A 6,346-nucleotide genomic window follows, 5' to 3' on the forward strand; every position below is an offset into this window, starting at 1 on the left:
AGAACCCATGTAAAGTTTTCAATTGTCTCACCACTTATTAACGCCGATCCGACAACAACCGAAGCTTTGTGATTGTCAACCGCCAAAAAGGGAACAAAAATCATCGCATGCCTATTAGGTAAAATAAAATATTAGAAAAAACTGACGAGTACCATACATAAAAGAAACAGATTCAACTTGAAAATCTTACTTGTTGGTGCGAAATGTCCCGTCAAACGAAATTACATCCMCAAATTCTTTGTAGTTAACTCTAGCGACCTCATCTGCCCAGRAAATGGCACCCAACTCCTGATCATTGCACTTGTACTCGAAAAAATAACCGGGAACAATATCTCGTCTATTGGATAGTTTATTGATCAACATCTTTGCATCCTTTTTACCAACACACGCAACTGCATCTCTCTTGAAATTCTTAAAGTCGATCTAAGAACATCGATTGTGTTCAAACCCACCATTTAATGCAGTTTGTATACGGTGAGCCCTAATCGCACCAACTTTGTAGCTCGAGCTATTCAGGACATTTTTGTAATCCATATACTTCATTTGTCTATTTTTCCTCGAGAAATATCGATCATTAGTATTGAATAGCGCATGATTATGTGCCTCAACAAACTCATATATCTCGTAACCGGATTTATCCTTTTTCAAATGGACTTTTATGCATGCTATTTACATCCACAACGTTTAAGGTTCGTGTTACGATATCTCCTTTCACCAGACTGCATATCCATCGAATCAAAAAACTGTTTGTTTGGTGTTCCCTCCCTATTACATACAAACCATCTTGTTTGTATGTCTCCATTCTTATTTGTTTTTTTGGCGTGCARCCGAACATCAAATCCAGCATTGTTCGCGTATGCCCTATACATCTTCTCCGCTTCATTTATAGTTAAGAAGTGTGAGTTGRTCTTTGGTTTAAGATCGTCATCAACCTTGGGGATAAAAAACTGATTTCCTTGAGAACACTCCTCGACGGCGTACTCCGGTTCATGTTCTGATATTGCAAGAATAGGAACACCTGTTGATATAATCATATCTTGTAGCATCACTGAACAGTGTGCACCTTTCGTTCAATGAATGAAATATGAACATGGGAACACACCAACAAATGAACGAACTAACCACACGAACACACATATGTGAACAATTGGACGTTGATGATGGTTTATCGTAAAATAGCAGGCTAACATGTTAACATGTACATACTCTAATTTCATGAAAAAATGTGGAATGATGTTATTGTAAGACGTATATAGACACGCTAAGAGATGCTATTAGCCACCCAATAATATGAACAATTGCAAACATCTGGAACACACCATGAAAAAACAAAAATTAAAAAATTTAATGTAAAATTTTCAAAAAAAAAAAGACCATGAATGGATGGTAAACATAAACATGGACCATATGTATATGTACATATATGAACATGAACAGGAACCGTATGTTGACATTACCAACTGAACAAGAGACATGTATTAAATACATGTATATTGACATTACCAAACGAACGAATGATGAACATGAACATGAACGTAYGTACATGTATGACGTATATAAACACGTAGTTAACGATTTTTATACGTTAGTTGAAAATGCACCATGGTAATATAATATCAAAATAAAATAGTATGAGATGAACCTTAAAAAACACATGACATCGTAATGAACATTTTTTCGATCAAAATGAATCTTAAAAAAAAAAAAAAAACTATTACCAAGACATTCGGTTTGGTTGATTTCATGACTTCCCGACCTCGAAATCGGATTGTCTTCATAAACCATTGTAATCTCCACGTTGTTGTCGATTTCTTTTCCTTTGCGTGAACAAGATATGAACATAAATGAAATGCAACGTGGTGATAGAATATCATAGAAATATTATGAGATGAATAATAAAAAAACACAACACATCGACAACGACATGCTTCCGAACAATATGAATATAAAAAAATTAAAATCTTTTACCAAGACGTTTGGTTTGATTGATTTCATGACTTCCCGACCTCGAAATCGGATTGTCTTCATAAACCATATCTATATGTACATATATGAACATGAACAGGGACCGTATGTACATGTACATGTACACGGGCAAATGAATGAACAAGAGCCATGTATAAAAACATGAATGTTGACATTAAAAAAATAAACGAATGATGAACATGAACATGAACATGAACGTATGTATATGTATGACGTATATAAACACGTAGTTCATGATTTTTATACGTTAGTTGGAAATGCACAATGGTGATAGAATATCAAATAAATAATATGAGATGAACATTAAAAAACACACGACATCGTAATGAACATTATTTCCACCAATATGAATCTAAAAAAAATAAAAAAACTATTACCAAGACATTCGGTTTGGTTGATGTCATGCCTTCCTGACCTTGAAATCGGATTGTTTTCATAAATCATTTTAATCTCCGCATTGTTGTCGATTTCTTTTTCTTTGCGTGAACAAGATATGAACATAAATGAATTTTATAATTAGTTGACCACTCATAGTTAACGTTTTTTATACGTGAGATGAAAAATCACCATGGTGATAGAATATCATAGAAATATTGTGAGATGAACAATAAAAAAACACGACACATCGACAACGACATGCTTTCGATCAATATGAATATATAAAAAATTAAAAATCTATTACCAATACGTTCGGTTTGATTGATTTCATGACTTCCCGGCCTCGAAATCGGATTGTCTTCATAAACCATATGTATATGTACATATATATATACATATATGAACTAATGATCATCATGAACATGAACGTATGTATATGTATGACGTATATGAACACGTATGTATATCAAATAAGTAGTATGACGTGAACATTAAAAAACACACAACATCGTAATGAACATTATTTCGATCAATATGAATCTAAAAAAAATAAAAAAACCATTACAAAGACATTCGGTTTGGTTGATTTCATGACTTCCAGCCCTTGAAATCGGATTGTCTTCATAAACCATTGTAATCTGCGCGTGGTTGTCGATTTCTTTTCCTTTGCGTGAACCAGATATGAACATAAATGAATTTTATAATTAGTTGACCACTYGTAGTCAACGATTTTTACGCTTGACATGAAAATGCACCAAGGTGATAGAATATCATAGAAATAATATGAGATGAACAATAAAAAACACAACACATCGACAACAAAATTCTTTCRATCAATATGAATATAAAAAAAATAAAACTCTATTACCAAGACGTTCGGTTTGGTTGATTTCATGACTTCCCGACCCCGAACTCGGATTGTCTTCACAAACCTTTGTAATCTCCACGTTGTTATCAATTTCTTTTCCGTTACRTTTATCCATATTAGCTTGATCGACGCCRAATATCATTACTACCGTGTTTCTTATTCGATTTAAAACTCATACAAAAGTGAACATGGAATATAAATACTAAAAACAAAGATATTAATTAAATGAATGATGATTTTTGGGGATTTGATTTTTTCCTACAATATTGAACATGTAATTCGTATGATTAAAAAGAAATATATTAMTTAAATAAATGATTATTTCTTGGGATATGATWTTTTGTAACCCCCCATTAATGGTTTGGGGGTTACATATGTGACCAAATGACTAAACTACCCTTGGAAGTAAAAWTTGGAYAATGCATTAACCTACAATAATGAAGGAATTTGATTGGTTGAGATAGGTGAACAAAGTTAACACAAAATGAACGGTTATCAATTGATCTTGGCCCTATATATATATATATATATATATATATATAAAGTTTAACCAATTGGCAGTTTTCACCCCCTTTAAGTCTATATTCTCAACTTTTACGTCAAATTAGATATAAACTTATTTTTGACGCAAAACTCGTCTGAAGTACAAGTTGGTATAACATAGGGTATAAATATGTTATGCATAATTTTACCAAAAATTTACTTAACCCAGTATGTACGAGTTAACGAAACCCGGATATTATATTATCGACATTTACTTCTGGCTATTCACATATTATTTCTTCTCCAGAATCAGAATGAAGAAAGTCTCTTGTAGTCTTCTCAAAATTGAAATTTTCATGAACATTTTTAAGAGAGATGGTTCTAAGGTTGAACGTTTAGAACTATCTTTTGGGAGATACATCGCTTCTGATCTCGTAGATGATATTTCAAGGTTACTTGAATCATTCATCAATCCTTCAGATGATGGTTTCTTATTAAGATGTTCTGTTCCATCAGTAGCACTTCCTGATGAACTTGTGGAAATGATAACCAGAGGTTCTGGTTTAACAACGAGGTTTCCATCGGCCTCTGGTTTTGAGGCATCATCCTTTTCATCAGGTTTTTTACTAGTGTTGCACTCATAAACTATGTTTTGAAAATCTTTCCTCGAGAAAATCGTTTTTCCATCGACTTTTGCTCTTTTGAAAGAAGCTTTGGGTTTAAGAGAAAAGTCAGGTTTTTGAACACATCCAAGTTAAAAGTTGGATTCAAGAATGGATTTCTTGTTTTCGATGAAAGAGTCAAGATAATTAAATCCTATTCCTTGGTAATCAGTCTGACCATTTAGTTTTTTTCATAAACGTTTTGGGCATCTTTATATTTCTTCATCAGGAGTTCATTGGTTTGAAGCTTCTGGTGAAGAATCTCTCATTCTTTTTGAACGAAGTCTTTAAGTGCTACTGAATTCAGTTTTTCTGCCTCAGATTCTTTCAAGGCTTTTACCTTCTTCTCTAGATCTTTAGATATTGTTCAGATCCAAATGTTTTTCTTCATCTGATTTTTTTAAGAGATGCAATGCGAGTTTTTTCTCTCTCTAATTCAGCCTTTTCTTCAGTAAGAAGATTAGTATCTCTTTTGTAGAAACTAACTTCTTTCTCTACTTTTAATCTTTCAGATTTTTTAAAGTGTAATTTTTCTTTTAATTTAAGAAAATATTTGGAAAGTTGTATGACCTTTAACTCTAGCTTAGATGGAGCAGAGTTGGTCTCATCATGGGAAGAATTGTATACCTAGTCATCGAGTCGGAAGTGGATTCTGCAGTGGACTTGGCCATATGACATATGAGAGCCTTATCTTCTTCATCAGATGAGAAATCAGACACCCAACTTTCCTTTTCTGACATCAGGCTTCTTCCTTTTGGATTGTATTCTTATTTGTTTTTGTAGTAGTGTGCATCCTTGATCAGACGTCCTTTGCAGTCCTTAGAAAAAAAGCCTAGCTTTCCACACCGGTAGCATCGTAGACCAACTTTTCTTCGAAAACTAATGCAAGAGGTCCTTCAATGGACACCTTCCTTTTTAGAATATCTTGCTCTTATGCAGCTAGCGTTCCATAGACATCATGAAGTGACCAGCTATATAAGTCTTGATTTGACAGTTGTGTCCATTCATCACCGAGACTTTTGAGGAATAGGACGTTGTGTTCCTCTTTCGTTCTTGCAATGTATTTTCTACGGCATTGATTTATCAGGGTGTTGAATCGATCATATGTCTTCTGGATTGGTTCGTCAGGCAATGCTTTAAAATTTGTGTATTCACTTAAATATTGCGCCCTTCGGTTTTTCTTAGTTTTAGCTCCTCTCTCCAACTGGCTTGCAAGTTCGTCCCATATTTTCTTAGCCGTGGTACAAGCATCCATATATTGAAAAATCTCATTAGGAATGGCCATAATAATCAATCTTTTAGCCTTCCTGTCAGCTTCTACTATTTCTATGTCATCCTCGTCCCAATTGCTTTCATCTTTCACCATGTAGTAAGCTGCTACTTCTTCAGTTGTGCTTATGCCAGGAACTTTAAGGACAAGAGTTTGGGGAATGTAAGGACCTTCCATAACGGATCTAAGGAGGTTCCTGTCTGTTAATACCGAATAACTCTATTTCTTGGTAAAGATTACTTACTTGGATGATTGATTTAACAGAGATAATGCAGTGGAAATAATGTGAATCAACTCAAGCAGACATCGATAARAWCACADATGAAGATTAATGAAGAACACAAGAGAWGGCTTCAAATGATTTTCAATTGATGAAAATATTGACGATTACAATACTGGAAGCACACTGAATTACAAAGGCCTACGCTGCTATTTATACAAGCAAGTAACCGTTTTTTTGACATGACCTAAAGTAAATTAATCTAAGCCATTCGATCAAAACCAATTACAGACAAGAACACGTGATAGGCATGAGCAACTAAAAGACCTAAGTAAAACAGCTTAAAGATAATCTACACAGAAGACATTGCTGCAGACCCTCTGCTAGACAACACAGAGGCTCTGCTAGATGAAACTTGGAAGTACGCAGAGGAAATCTTCCAGAACCTCAGTGAGACACGACAGAGGTTCTGTCGACTA

The sequence above is a fragment of the Cynara cardunculus genome (genome assembly GCF_001531365.2).
Source record: "Cynara cardunculus var. scolymus isolate 2C chromosome LG 2, CcrdV1, whole genome shotgun sequence".
NCBI classification, from domain to species: domain Eukaryota; kingdom Viridiplantae; phylum Streptophyta; class Magnoliopsida; order Asterales; family Asteraceae; genus Cynara; species Cynara cardunculus.